Consider the following 15,223-nt stretch of genomic DNA (forward strand, 5'->3'; position numbering starts at 1 on the left):
AATCCCCTCCCAGTACATCCCAGTTCCCTGCCAGTATGTCCCAGTACATCCCAGTTCCCTCCCAGTACATACCAGTTCCCTCCCAGTACATCCCAGTTCCCTCCCAGTTCCCTCCCACTACATCCCAGTACATCCCAGTTCCCTCCCAGTACATACCAGTTCCCTACCGGTACATCCCAGTTCCCACCCAGTACATCCTACTACATACCAGTTCCCTCCCAGTTCACTCCCAGTACATCCCAGTACTTCACAGTTCCCTCCCAGTACATACCAGTACATCCCAGTGTCCTCACAGTACGTCCCAGTTCCCTCACAGTACATCCCAGTTCCCTACCAGTACATCCCAGTTCCCTCCCTGTTCCTTCCCAGTACATAACAGTTACCTCCCAGTACATCCCAGTAGATCCTGGTACATCCCAAATCCCTGCCAGTTCCACCCGGTACAACCCAGTACAAGCCTGTACATCCTAGTTCCTCCACGGTACATCCCAGGGCATCCCCGCACATTGTAGTGCCTCCCAGTACATCCCAGGTCCCTCCCAGTACTGGGAGGGACCTAGGATGTACTGGGAGGGACCTGGGATGTACTGGGAGGGACCTGGGATGTACTGGGATGTAATGGGACGGAACTGGGATGTATTGGGAGGCACTGGGAAAGAAGTGGTAGCGAACCGGGAGGGAATTGGGATGTACGGGGATGAACTGGTAGGGAACTGGGATGTACTGGCATGGAACGGGGATGTATTGGGATGTACAGGAACGGAACTGGAATGTACTGGGATGTACTGGGAGCAAACTGGGATTTACTGGGATGTACTGGCAGGAAACTGGGAGGAAAGTGGGTGTCAACTGGGACATTCCAGTTTCCTCCCAGTACATCCCAGTTCCCTACCAGTGCATCCCAGTCCGTCCCTGTTCCCTCCCAGTCCGTCCCATGACATCCCAGTTCCCTCCCAGTACATAACAGATACCTCCCAGTATATCCCAGTACATCCCAGTAGATCCTGGTACATCCCAAATCCCTGCCAGTTCCACCCGGTACAACCCAGTACAAGCCTGTACATCCTAGTTCCTCCACAGTACATCCCAGGGCATCCCCGCACATTGTAGTGCCTCCCAGTACATCCCAGTTCCCTCCCAGTACTGGGAGGGACCTGGGATGTACTGGGAGGGAATTGGGACGTACTGGGAGGGAACTGGGATGTACTGGGATGTAATGGGACGGAACTGGGATGTATTTGGAGGCACTGGGAAAGAAGTGGTAGTGAACCGGGAGGGAATTGGGATGTACGGGGATGAACTGGTAGGAAACTGGGATGTACTGGCATGGAACGGGGATGTATTGGGATGTACAGGAACAGAACTGGAATGTACTGCGATGTACTGGGAGCAAACTGGGATTTACTGGGATGTACTGGGAGGTAACTGGGATATACTGGGAGGAAACTGGGAGGAAAGTGGGTGTCAACTGGGACATTCCAGTTTCCTCCCAGTACATCCCAGTTCCCTACCAGTGCATCCCAGTCCGTCCCAGTTCCCTCCCAGTCCGTCCCAATACATCCCAGTTCCCTCCCAGTACATCCTACTACAAACCAGTTCCCTCCCAGTTCACTCCCAGTACACAACAGTTCCCTCCCAGTACGTCCCAGTTCCCTCCCAGTACGTCCCAGTTCCCTCCCAGTACGTCCCAGTACATCCCAGTTCCGTCCCTGTTTCCGACCAGTGCGTCCTAGTTCCCTCTTATTCCATTCCAGTTCCCTCCAGTACATCTCAGTTCTCTCCCATTTCCCTCCAAGTACATCCCAGTTCCCTCCCAGTTCACTCCCAGTACACAACAGTTACCTCCCAGTACATCCCAGTACATCCCAGTAGATCCTAGGACATTTCAAATCCCTGCTAGTTCCACCCGGTACAACCCAGTACAAGCCTGTACATCCTAGTTCCTCCACAGTACATCCCAGGGCATCCCCGCACATTGTAGTGCCTCCCAGTACATCCCAGTTCCCTCCCAGTACTGGGAGGGATCTGGGATGTACTGGGAGGGAACTGGGATGTACTGGGATGTAATGGGACGGAACTGGGATGTATTGGGAGGCACTGGGAAAGAAGTGGTAGTGAACCGGGAGGGAACTGGGATGTACTGGCATGGAACGGGGATGTATTGGGATGTACAGGAACGGAACTGGAATGTACGGCGATGTATTGGGATGTACTGGGAGCGAACTGGGATTTACTGGGATGTACTGGGAGGAAACTGGGATTTACTGGGAGGAAACTGGGATATACTGGGAGGAAACTGGGATATACTGGGAGGAAACTGGGATATACTGGGAGGAAACTGGGATATACTGGGAGGAAACTGGGAGGGAAGTGGGTGTCAACTGGGACATTCCAGTGTCCTCCCAGTACATCCCAGTTCCCTACCAGTGCAGCCCAGTACATCCCAGATCCCTCCCAGTCCCTCCCAGTACATCCCAGTACCCTCACAGTACATCCCAGTTCCCTCCCAGTTCACACACAGTTCACTCCCAGTTCCATTCCAGTACGTCCCACTACATCCCAGTTGCCTCCCAGTTTCCTCTAAGTACATCCCAGTACTTCAAAGTTCCCTCCCAGTACATCCCAGTTCCCTCACAGTACATCCCAGTACTTCACAGTTCACTCCCACTACATCCCAGTACGTCCCAGTTCCCCCTTGGTACATAACACTTCCCTCCCAATACATCCAAGTTCCCTCCCAGTACATCCCAATCCCCTCCCAGTACATCCCAGTTCCCTCCCAGTACATACCAGTTCCCTCCCAGTACATCCCAGTTCCCTCCCACTACATCCCAGTTCCCTCCTAGTACATCCTAGTACATCCTGGTACATCCCAGTTCCCACCCAGTACATGCTACTACATACCAGTTCCCTCCCAGTTTACTCCCAGTACATCCGAGTACTTCACAGTTCCCTCCCAGTACATCCCAGTACGTCCCAGTTCCCCTCAGTACATAACACTTCCCTCCCAGTACATACCAGTACATCCCAGTTTCCTCACAGTACATCCCAGTTCCCTCACAGTACATCCCAGTTCCCTCACAGTACATCCCAGTTCCCTCCCTGTTCCTTCCCAGTACATAACAGTTACCTCCCAGTACATCCCAGTACATCCTGGTACATCCCAAATCCCTGCCAGTTCCACCCGGTACAACCCAGTACAAGCCTGTACATCCTAGTTCCTCCACAGTACATCCCAGGGCATCCCCGCACATTGTAGTGCCTCCCAGTACATCCCAGTTCCCTCCCAGTACTGGGAGGGAACTGGGATGTACTGGGAGGGACCTGGGATGTACTGGGAGGGACCTGGGATATACTGGGATGTAATGGGACGGAACTGGGATGTAATGGGACGGAACTGGGAAAGAAGTGGTAGTGAACCGGGAGGGAATTGGGGTGTACGGGGATGAACTGGTAGGGAACTGGGATGTACTGGCATGGAACGGGGATGTATTGGGATGTACAGGCACGGAACTGGAATGTACTGCGATGTACTGGGATGTACTGGGAGCAAACTGGGATTTACTGGGATGTACTGGGAGGAGACTGGGATATACTGGGAGGCACTGGGAGGGAAGTGGGTGTCAACTGGGACATTCCAGATTCCTCCCAGTACATCCCAGTTCCCTACCAGTGCATCCCAGTACATCCCAGATCCCTCCCAGTCTGTCCCAGTACATCCCAGTACATCCCAGTTCCCTCACAGTTCACACACAGTTCACTCCCAGTTCCATTCCAGTACATCCCAGTACATGCCACTTTCCTCCAAGTAAATCCCAGTTCTCTCCCACTACATCCAAGTTCCCTCCCACTTCCCGATAAGTACATCCCAGTACTTCACAGTTCACTCCCAGTACATCCCAGTTCCCCCTCGGTACATAACAGTCCCCTCCCAGTACACCCCAGTACATCCCAGTTCCCTCCCAGTATGTCCCACTACATCCCAGTTCCCTCCCAGTATGTCCCACTACATCCCAGTTCCCTCCCAGTATGTCCCACTACATCCCAGTTCCCTCCCAGTATGTCCCACTACATCCCAGTTCCCTCCCAGTATGTCCCACTACATCCCAGTTCCCTCCCAGTATGTCCCACTACATCCCAGTTCCCTCCCAGTATGTCCCACTACATCCCAGTTCCCTCCCAGTATGTCCCACTACATCCCAGTTCCCTCCCAGTCCGTCCCAGTTCCCTCCCAGTAAATCCCAATTCCCAACACTTTCCTCCCAGTACATCCCAGTTCCCTCCCAGTACATCCCAGTTCCCTCCCAGTACATCCCAGTTCCCTCCCAGTACATCCCAGTTCCCTCCCAGTACATCCCAGTACTTCACAGTTCCCTCCCAGCACATCCCAGTACGTCCCAGTTACCCTCAGTACATAACACTTCCCTCCCAGTACATACCAGTACATCCCAGTTCCCTACCAGTTCCTTCCCAGTACATAACAGTTACCTCCCAGTACATCCCAGTACATCCTGGTACATCCCAAATTCCTGCCAGTTCCACCCGGTACAACCCAGTACAAGCCTGTACATCCTAGTTCCTCCACACTACATCCCAGGACATCCCAGGACATTGTAGAGCCTCCCAGTACGTCCCAGTTCCCTCCCAGTACAACCCAGTAGATCCTGGTACGTCCCCGTTCCCCGCACTGTACGTCCCCGTTCCCCGCACTGTACTGGGAGGACAACCGAGCCTGCGCAGTGACTGACATAGGGAACGAGCAAGTTTGTACCCATCACTAGACAAGACAATAATGACTATCTATGAGTATGTGAAATTTTCATCTATAAATTGTACGGGAAAGGTGCGTGAGGTACGCACGCCAGGAGGAGCGATCCCCCGTGCATCCGGCGCCGCGAATAAAGAATGCCTGCTCTTTAATACTAAATTGGTGTTGAGGAGTCGTTTCCGATTTTAACGCGTTTTTCGGTAACACAGGGAGTCAGATCAAGAGAGCCAGAGAACAACAAAACACCGACAGGCTACAGGACAGAGCAGGAGGAATAAAAAAAAAAAAAAAAACGGAGCCAGAGCCAGGCAGAGAGAGGCGGAGAAAGAAAAAGGAGCCACAGGCTACAGGACAGAGAGAGGGAGGACTGAAAAGACGGGGAGGCAGGGAGCCACTCAGAGCGAGACGGAGAAAGAAGGTGCGGGGGGGGCGCAAAAAAAAATAATTTTGCAGCAGGTAAGGAAAGAGAGGGGGCCGGGGGAGAGACAGGGAGGGCCCAGGACGTACAAGAGAGGCAACGGGGCCCCAGTGGCCCAGGACTCACCGCGACTCTCGCTCTCAGCGCTGCTGGCACAATTTAGCCGTTCAGATGCTTCTTTCCCCTCCTCTCCTCCCTGCCTCTTCTGCAGCTCCAGACTCTAGGCCGTCCTCCACCTGAAGAGAATACGTGGGTGTCTTACAGCTCTTACCAGATGAGGCTTCCTAGGCACGTAGCCTAGCTCGCTCGTGCACTACACGCCCGTACCCAACTCCGGGTTACGCGTACAGACCCTACGGTGCACGTTGGTGGCCTGGCCCGCTGCGGGCTATGAAGGGGGATCCTTCCTCCCCCACCTGCATGGACAGGCTCTCTCTTGCCTGCGGCAGGAAGGCAGCTGGCAGCCAGAGCACCTTCAGTTTCTTCTTCTTTACCTTTCGTTGGCGTCTCCAGCTTCAGCCGAGGCAGCTCCTGTCCGCAGCCGGGAAGGGCTTTGTCTATCCCTTTTCGGCCCTGCGCTGCGAGGACGGCGAGGACGGGCAGAGAGAAGCCACGCGAGCCTGAGACGGCCGCAGGCAACGGCATCCCCGGGGGAAGGACAGACAACCACGTCCTCAGCACGGTCTCTGGGAGAGGGAAAGAAGAAACAGCGACCGTCATTACCGTCGATCGACCCTGGCCAAAGCCTCTCCTTCCGCAGGGGCTTCTGGACACACCGCTCCCTCCCCACGCTACTGCTAAGGGCCCCTGCGCCAAGGGGGAATCCAGTGCGCTTGAGGGACGGCTTGCTGCCTTCACGACAGGGCCTGGGGGCGGCCTAAGGCTATGCAGCACGCTTATGGGGAGGTGCCGGAGCTGGGGGCAGGCGCACGGGGCAAGGGGGGCCGGGGAGGCTGAGCGGGACCTCCGGTGGGCCGGGGAGGCGGCCATCATCTGCGCCCTGGGCACGGGGAAAAGGTCATCGTCCTCCTCCTTTCCCTCTTCCCTTCTGTCAGCTCCCGGGGAACTCACCGCTTCTCGGGAAGCGGCCGCACCCGCAAGCCCCCAGTAATCAACACGAAGCCAACCCCAAAAATACACCTCGCGTACCGTACGCACCACGGCCGCCCGGCACCCGAGCGCCGGAAGACCGCGCCTCCCGCCATGCCCGGCGAACCACGTGACAGGGCCGGCAGCCACTGCGCCAGGAATACAGCTCCCGGCACGCTCTGCGGCACAACCCGGCCGCCCGGCAGCCGCAAGGACTACAGCTCCCGGCATGCTCTGCGGCACAACCCGGCCTCCCGGCGGCCGGTTTGATGCGGAGCCACCCAGCATCCCTGCGAGCACAGCTGCAGGCGCAACAGCAGTTACGCAGCCACAACTAGGCACTAAACAAAGGCTTTCCAACACTGGAGGTCTAGAACAGGTAGACATTAGCACAGAAGCACAAGGGGCTCCGTCACCCTGCACAAATCTCCCCGTGCCTACACACGCACACGTTCAGAAGTTAGTTATCAGAAAACGCCCGACTCAGCCATTTGCCACAGTCACGAGACTCACGACATGATAACACGACATGACACGCGAGGTGGGCTCAGAGTTTTAAGGCAAGAAATACCTCCCACGCCCCCCACCCGAGATCTTTCAGGGTCCACACCTGCCATCGCCCCGCACCAAACCTACCCGGCCAAAGGCTTTCAGGTGGCCCGAAACACTGTACACAGAAAATAACCAGGGACAGACCTGCATTGTTCGGAAGCGAACGATGCCCGACCGGGGCTCCTCTGCGGGGCACGGAGCCCCCCGGCCCCGCCCGGAGACACACACCCGCCCCCCGCTGCCCGAACTCACCCACCAGCGCTCTCCGGCCCCCGGACACGGCCGCGCTGCTCTCTCAGGCGGCTGCCGCAGGCGAGGCTCGGGCACCGCCAGGCCTCCAGGCGTCCCGAGGGGCTGCCGGCCACCGCAGGGGATGGCTGCCGGCGGCCGGACCGCCGCGGCGCTCCCCGCCCAGCTCCCAGCAGGCTCCGCCGGCCGCGGGCTTCCCACGCCGGGCCGCAGAGGGGCCCCGGCACCGCACAGGGACGCCTCGCGACCCGGCCGCCACACGCACCGGCCCTTCGGCCTCCACACGCACCGCTCCCGCCCCCGCTCCGACGCGCCGCGCACGCGCCACCGGAAGCCCGAGCCCCGCGGGGCGGCCCTTAAAGGGCGGCCGGAAGGAACGGCCCCCACCGGCCCCGCCACCGCGCCCAGCCGGTGAGCGCCAGCGCCCCCTGCTGGCCGGGCCGCGCTCAGCTCGCGAGGGCGCCGAGGGCCGGGCGGGGCGGGACGCGCCGGCTCGGGGCCAGCGCCTTCTCGGAGCGAGCGGGAAACCCCTGCGGGCCCCGGTCACGGCCGGGCAGAGCCGCGCGCCCTCCGAGAGCTGCTGAACGCGGCTGCCGCTCGTGACACATACCGAGCCGTCCGCGACGGGAGCGGGCAGAGGAGGAAGGGGCCGGCGGCCGCGGGGCCTGGCCCCAGGCGGGGGGGAGGGGCTGGGGCCCGGGGGGCCGCCCCCCTCCTCACAGTTCCCTCACAGTTCCCTCACAGTTCCCTCACAGTTCCCTCACAGTTCCCTCACAGTTCCCTCACAGTTCCCTCACAGTTCCCTCACAGTTCCCTCACAGGTCCCTCACAGTTCCCTCACAGGTCCCTCACAGGTCCCTCACAGGTCCCTCACAGTTCCCTCACAGGTCCCTCACAGGTCCCTCACAGGTCCCTCACAGGTCCCTCACAGGTCCCTCACAGGTCCCTCACAGGTCCCTCACAGGTCCCTCACAGGTCCCTCACAGGTCCCTCACAGGTCCCTCACAGGTCATCCCATGGACGGAACCGGGACCTACTGTGAGGCACTGGGAAAGAAGTGGGAGGAAGCCGGGACAGACCAATATAGCCCAGTATGGACTAGACCAATATAGCCCAGTATGGACTGGAGGGAACTGCGAGGGAACCGCGAGAGAACCCCACAGAACAAACCATGGGGCACGAGAAGGCAGAGAATTAAGAATTAGGGACAGGGAGCCAGAAAAAAAAAAAGAAAAAAACCAAAGGGAGACAGAGAGCAAAAGGAATCGCAATACGTACGGAGAGAAGAGAGAAACAATTCTAGCATAGGGTCACGCGGGAGCCAGGGACAGCAAGATGGAGAAAGGACAGAAGCTACAGGCTACAGGGCAGAGAGGGAAGAATTAATGAATAGACACAGAGAGATGGGCAGAAAGAGATGGAGAAAGGCTAAAGATCACACGGCCTACAGGGAAGAGAGAAGAGAGGGAGGAATTTTAAAAACAGGGGCAAGAAGCCAGAGAGAGGGAGAGAGAAGCAACAATAAAATGGGGACAAGCCACAGGGCAGCGAGGAGGGAATCAATGAATAAGAACACGAGACCAAAGAGAACACAATGTAGAATGGAAAAAAGGAACAGCGGCCTACAGGGAAGGAGGAATTAAAGATCAGGGACTGGGAGGCAGACAGAGACACATGAAGAAACAAGTGGAAAAAAAAAAAAAAACACAAACCAACAGCAATGGGCTACAAAGACAGAGAGGGAGGAAATGAGGAAATAAAACGTCGCAGCAAGGAGCTGGACAGAGAGAGATGAGGACAAACAAATAGCACGGGTCCACGTGACAGAGAACGTGGAATTAGAACACAGAGAGAGGGAGCCGGACAGAGAGAGAGGCCGAGAGAAACATCTAGACAGGCTACAGCGGGCAGAGGCAGGAATTAAAACCTAGGGACAGGGAGCTGGACAGAGAGAGATGGAGGTCACAGGGAACAGCGGTGGCTGCAGGAAGAACAGGAATTCATGAATAGGGAAAGGGAGCTGGACAGAGAAGAACTCAGAAAGGCAAGAACAGTAGCAGGGTACAGAGCAGAGAAGACAAATTAAAAAGCACGGGGGGAGCGTTGAGGCAGACAGAGAGAGATTAAGAAAAAAGTCACGGGCTACGTGGCAAAGCAGGAGGAATTCAGAAACGAGGATGGGAACCAAGGGAGAGTGTGCTGGTGAAGGATAACGGGCATTAAAAGTGAGGGACGGGGAGCTGGGAAAAGCGAGGCAGAGAAAAACAGAATCACAGAGAGAATCACACAAAGCCAAAAAAGAAGAAACTGAACAACAGGAACAGGTGTAACCAAAGCGATGAAATCAACCAACCAGAGACGGTGTTCCATTACGGGAACATGGAGCATACCAATCAGCGCACCTGTCGATCTGCATTTTAGTGCCTAGGCGATCGTTAATGTCAGCAGAACAACAGACAACATGCTTCTGTCAGAAAAGGATGACAAAACGCGGTTTCGCTTAGCGGACTGAGAAAACTAGCCAAGACTGCCAAGAGTAAGAGCCGAGAAGCTAAAAGGTAATTCCGGCAGGGGGAGATCGCGACCACCGACTCACAGACCACCACCGACCCAAGTAACACCACCTACTCAGAAGAGAACAACGGAAGAGGACAACCGAGCCTGCGCAGTGATTGACATACGGAACGAGCAAGTTTGTACCCATCGCTAGACAAGACAATAATGACTATGTATGAGTATGTAAAATTTTCATCTACAAATTGTACAGGAAAGGTGCGTGAGGTACGCACGCCAGGAGGAGCGATCCCCCGTGCATCCGGCGCCGTGAATATAGAATGCCTGCTCTTTAATACTAAATTGGTGTTGAGGAGTCGTTTCCGATTTTAACGCGTTTTTCGGTAACAGTTTTGGCACCCCAGGTGGGAACCTGCTTTTGAATCTCGACGGATCCGTGGGATCGTGGGACCTGCAGCCGGCCCCGAGGAATTCTCCGGGAGAGCTTCCGATCCCCGGGCCAGAGAATTCTGAGCAAGATCCCCTGGATTGAGGTAAACAAGGCATTCTTTGAAGAAGAAACTTAGGTAGAATAATACGTGGGGTTAGTTTCCCACATAGGATAGGATAGCGGGTTTGAGTCCCACAGGCCTGCCCGTAAGGCGCGGCGAAAGCCACGCAGGGTCGGGGCCAAGAGGTGCCTCGGTTGGTAAGTCTCTGCTAGGCGAAAGCCTGTGGAGCGGGACCCGAGGGTAGGGGAGTCTTCAACAGGGGGTTGAAGTCTCCAGGGATATCTAGCAGGGGGCTACAGATCCCAGTGGCAGATTTCCAGTGAGACCTCTAACGGGGGTTGGAGTCCCTCTGACTAGTATTTGCGATAGTGCACTATCACAACTACTAGTCGACTGGGAGACGGGAGCATTACTGAGTAGGAAACCTATCCCACAGAGAACACCTTTGCGATGTATTTTGAAGCGCTGGAAAGACGTCGGGGGCGGTGACCCACTAACTCGGAAACCATTAATTGAATATTGCAATCATTGGTGGCCAACGTATCAATTGGAAGGTGGGCACAAATGGCCAGAACATGAGACATTGCAATATCGTACCATCTTGCAATTAATGTTGTTTTGTAAAAAGGGAAGGCAAATGGGAAGAAGTGGCATATGTTGATTTGTTCTTTACACCGTGGAATCATCCCGAGCAGCAGAAACAGCGTGAGGTATGTCCACAAGATTCTACGGCAATGTTTCTGAAAAGAGGAAAACGTGGTGAGAACTTGAAAGAGTGTTGCTCTACTTGTGATACTGGATACTTCGCTTGATGAAACTGACAAGAAAATAGTATGGAATACAGCCAGAAGGCAGGTGCAGGGAGCACATGCTAACAGGAATTTACAGAGAACAATGAATAAGAATTTTCCATCTACAAATCCCGAGTGGGACCCTAATCAGCCAGGACCCAGGGGAATGTTGACTAGATGTCAGAGAGAGATTTTATTTGGAGTAAGACAAGCAATGCCAAAAGCAATAAATTGGTCAAAATTTATGAAGTGAGACAAGAATTAAGTGAGTCCCCTTCAGCCTTTATGGAAAGACTGAAGGTGACCACCAGAAAATATACTCATTTGAACCCAGAAAAACCAGAAAAAGCAATTCAGCTGGTCTCTATATTCATAAGACAATCAGCCCCAGATGGGGGCGGGGGGAGAGAAAACAACCTTTAGAAACTAGAACAACCTGAATCCAGAGATCTGGGTTAAATGCTTGAAGTAGCTTGGCATGAAGGAGACCAGGGGAATCAACCCTAGCTGAACACCTGGTTACACTGAAGCTACGGAATGAAGAAATAGAATTTTTGGTAGATACGGGAGCCACTTATTTGGTATTGAATACACGTGAAGAGAAATTTGATCATAAATCAGTAGATGTTGCTAGCGCAACAGGGCAAAGAAAAATTAGCCCCTCTCAGAGCCATTAAAGTTTAAATTGGAGAAGCAATGGGCAACTCACCAGTTTCTGCATATGCCTGAATGTCCACTGCCTCTGTTATGACGAGATCTATTAGGTCAATTAGATGCTCAAGTAACTTTTAAAGATGGAGAGATTAAATCACTAATACCAGAATCAAAAGCCACAGAGGCGAGAGCATTTATGTTACAGGATTCCTCCAGGGAGGAACGGGTTCCCGAGGAAGTGGAAAACGTAGTAATTCCTTTGGTTTGAGCGAGCGGAGCTCCGGAGCGATCTAAGTGGGCAGAGCCGGTAAAAGTAACCTTAAAGCCTGGAGCCAAGCCCGTAAGACAAAAACAATACCCTATTAAGCGAGAGGCTCGAAAAGGATTACAGAAGTTAATTATAAAATTTTTCAGAATATGAGCTTTTAGTGGAATGTGAATCAGAATATAGTACTCCTGTGTCGCCAGTAAAGAAATCTAGAGGCAAAGAGTATTAGCTAGTTCACGATTTAAGGGCTATAAATCAGGTGGTCCAAGATATACATCCGGTAGTAGCTAATCCATACACTTTACTGACCTCTTTTAAAGGAGGAGCATAAACGGTTTACTGTACTAGATTTGAAGGACGCCTTCTTTTGCATACCTCCAGGCATAAAAAGTCAAAGCCTATTTGCTTTGCAATGGGAAAGCCCCACCACAGAATGAAAGACACAGCTACCATGGACCGTACTTCCACAAGGATTTAAAAATAGTCCTACGATACTTGAGACTCAGCTGGCAAAAAAAAATTAGAGATATAGAAAAAACAGAACCCAGGGAGAGGCATCTTGTTACAGAATGCGGATGACATTCTGATAGCGGCACAAAGTAAAGAAAAATGTTTTGAAATTTTTAAATTTTCTGGGCCAAGGAAGATGCGGAGTTTCCAGAAACAAAACCCAAATAGGAAAAGAAGCAGCCATTTATTTAGGATTTGAAATATCTCAAAGACAAAGACAATTAGAAAGTGAAAAGAAAGAAACTATTTGTCAAATTCCCGAACCTAGCAGCCCGAAGGAACTGAGAGCTTTTCTGAAAACAATGAAATAGCATCAGCTCTGGATTCTGAACTATAGACTGTATGTAAAACCATTATTTGAGGCATTGAAAGACTCAAAAGGATAAATATTTAACCTGGACGCCCGGATGCCAAACGGCATTCAAAGAACTGAAAAGAGCCTCGATGATGGCCCCTGCATTAGGCCTACCTGATTTCGCTAAACCTTTTCAGTTGTTTGTCCACGAAAGACAACATTTAGCCCTTGGAGTGCTGACACAGCGACTGGGAACCTGGAAGAGACCTGTGGGCTACTTCTCCAAACAACCTGACCACGCGAGTAAAAGATGGCCTAGGTGTTTACGGGCAGTAGCAACAACAGCGCTGCCGATCCGGGAAGCCCCAAAGTTAACAATGGGACAGAAGATGACAGTATATGTCCCGCACATAGCGGTGACTGTTTTAGAACAAAAGGGGGGGTCGTTGGCTATCCCTTAGCAGAATGTTGAAATATCAAGTTGTTCTGTTAGAACAAGACGACGTGGAATCGAAGACTACTGCTATACTGAATCCTGCTATGTTTTTAACAACAGAAAACCTTACGGACAATTTAGAACACGATCGCTTGCTAACTATTGAACAAGTCTATTCCAGCAGACCAGACCTGAGACACAAACCTCTGGGAAAATCCTGATCTGGAGTTGTTTACAGATGGAAGAAGCTCTGGGCGAGAAGAGAAGCGAATGGCCGGATATGCTGTCGTTATCGCCGCCGAGGGAATGGAGTCAGGGGTGCTGCCTGCAAACACCTCAGCACAGAAAGCAGTATTGGTAGCATTGAAGCGAGCTCTGCGAATGGCAGAAGGACAAAGGATAAATATCTAGACTGATTCCAAACGTGCATTTGGTGTGATCCACGATCATGGAGCTATTGGGAAGGAGAAAGGACTGCCATCAGCCCAAGAATCATCAATACAGCATAAAGAAGAAATTCTCCAACTTCCGGAAGACGTGCAGAAACCAAAAGAAGTGGCGGTAAAGCGTTGCAAAGCTCATCAATTTGGCCAGACGGCTGTAAACATAAGCAAACGACTGACCGATAAAGCTGCAAAGAGGACTGCAGAGCAAGGTATCCTTGCACTAGTACCAGTAAAACAGATCAGAATTCCAAAGTTGAAACCGAGATATAATAAACTGGATGAGCAATTAGCAGAACAATTGGAAGCATCACAAAACACAGAGAGATGGTAGGTAACACCAGAAAAACAAGTAATAACAACAACCACCCCACAAGTTATGACAGAACTTGCAAAAGAAAACCATGAGCAAACACATTAGGCTGTAGGCGCTACGGTTTTGAGTTTAAAAACATCTGTAGCGTGTGTAGGCATGACAAGAATAGTTAAACCCATAGTAGCTAAGTGTCCAATCTGTCCTAGAAATAATCCCCTGAACCAAAGGAAACAACCTTTAGGAGTAACAAAACAAAAAATTCTCCCGGAAATTATTAGCAAATTAAGTTCTCTGAGTTACCCAGACAAAATAGATATAGCAGTATTTGTCAGTGCTGATTGACAAATTTTCTAGATGGCCAGCAGCTTTCTCGTGCTGCACCGACAAAGCTAGAGTAGTAGTTAAGACGTTGCTGAAGGAAATAATACCAAGATTTAGAGTGCCAACGGGAATGTCCTCTGATAGAGCACCACATTTTTTTGCAGAGGTACTTCAACAAATTAATAAAATTTTGGGTAGAAAATGGGACCTGCATACACCCTGGAGACCACAATCAAGTGAAAAATTTCAGAACATGAAGCAAACACTAAACTGACATAGTGGAATATTATTGATCTAGGATGGAAGTATTGAGAAAATTATTATTTCAGAACTTCCAAACAGGGGAAATGTAACCAAAGTGATGAAATCAACCAGAGACGGTGTTCCATTACGGGAACATGGAGCGTACCAATCAGCGCACCTGTCGATCTGCATTTTAGTGCCTAGGCGATCGTTAATGTCAGCAGAACAACAGACAACATGCTTCTGTCAGAAAAGGATGACAAAACGCGGTTTCGCTTAGCGGACTGAGAAAACTAGCCAAGACTGCCAAGAGTAAGAGCCGAGAAGCTAAAAGGTAATTCCGGCAGGGGGAGATCGCGACCACCGACTCACAGACCACCACCGACCCAAGTAACAGAAGCGAACAACGGAAGAGGACAACCGAGCCTGCGCAGCGATTTACATACGGAACGAGCAAGTTTGTACCAATCAGCAGACAGGACAATAATGAATATGTATGAATACGTAAAACATTGATCTACAAATTGTACGGGAAAGGTGCGTGAGGTACGCACACCAGGAGGAGCGATCCCCCGTGCATCCGGCGCCACGAATAAAGAATGCCTGCTCTTTAATACTAAATTGGTGTTGAGGAGCCGTTTCCGATTTTAACGCGTTTTTCGGTAACACAGGGAGTCAGATCAAGAGAGCCAGTGAACAACAAAACACCGACAGGCTACAGGACAGAGCAGGAGGAATAAAAAAAAAAAAAAACGGAGCCAGAGCCAGGCAGAGAGAGGCGGAGAAAGAAAAAGGAGCCACAGGCTACAGGACAGAGAGAGGGAGGACTGAAAAGACGGGGAGACAGGGAGACACTCAGAGCGAG

This window comes from Phalacrocorax aristotelis, unplaced genomic scaffold (genome assembly GCF_949628215.1).
Source record: "Phalacrocorax aristotelis unplaced genomic scaffold, bGulAri2.1 scaffold_36, whole genome shotgun sequence".
NCBI lineage: Eukaryota > Metazoa > Chordata > Aves > Suliformes > Phalacrocoracidae > Phalacrocorax > Phalacrocorax aristotelis.